Source organism: Plasmopara halstedii (genome assembly GCF_900000015.1).
Source record: "Plasmopara halstedii genome assembly, contig: Scaffold_3060, whole genome shotgun sequence".
In the NCBI taxonomy this organism is placed as follows: Eukaryota; Oomycota; class Peronosporomycetes; order Peronosporales; family Peronosporaceae; genus Plasmopara; species Plasmopara halstedii.
In genome coordinates this window covers 2,528,531-2,529,061 of record NW_020189964.1, presented here as the reverse complement: position 1 = coordinate 2,529,061, position 531 = coordinate 2,528,531, and positions in this window count along the sequence as shown.

Here is a 531-nt window from a genome sequence, read left to right as displayed (position 1 = left end):
CATTTGTTATTTCTATGCCTGAATCTGGGTTCTTGGCGATCCTTTCGATCGTGTCGTATGCCAGATGTCCCAAACGCTGGTGCAAGTTAATCAGGGTGTCCCTCACAGGGGCTATACTGTCTTCCTTTGCATTCGGTGTGAGTGCTGAGAGCGCTGTCTCGGTCGGCTCTGCAACATCGTATGTATTCCCTTTGACTCTACACTCCACTGTGAGCACTTTGTGCCTTTCAATCACGTCTGTTACATCTCGACCACTGCCGGTGTTGTGTAAAGTTCTTTGTCCATTTTTGTACTGCAATACACATCTTTTCTCTTTCAATAGACCAAAAGAGAGCAGGTTCTTTGACAATCCCTTGATGTAACGTACATTCGTGAGTAGTACCTCTCGTTCAATGTTACTCATTGTGCAGGTGAGCAACATGGATCCTTTTTAGGTGGCTTTTGAGCTTTGTACCGTTTGGGATGGTACAACTAATGTTTATCTCTCTCGTATTGAATAACCACGATGAAATGCCGATTAAGTGCTGACTG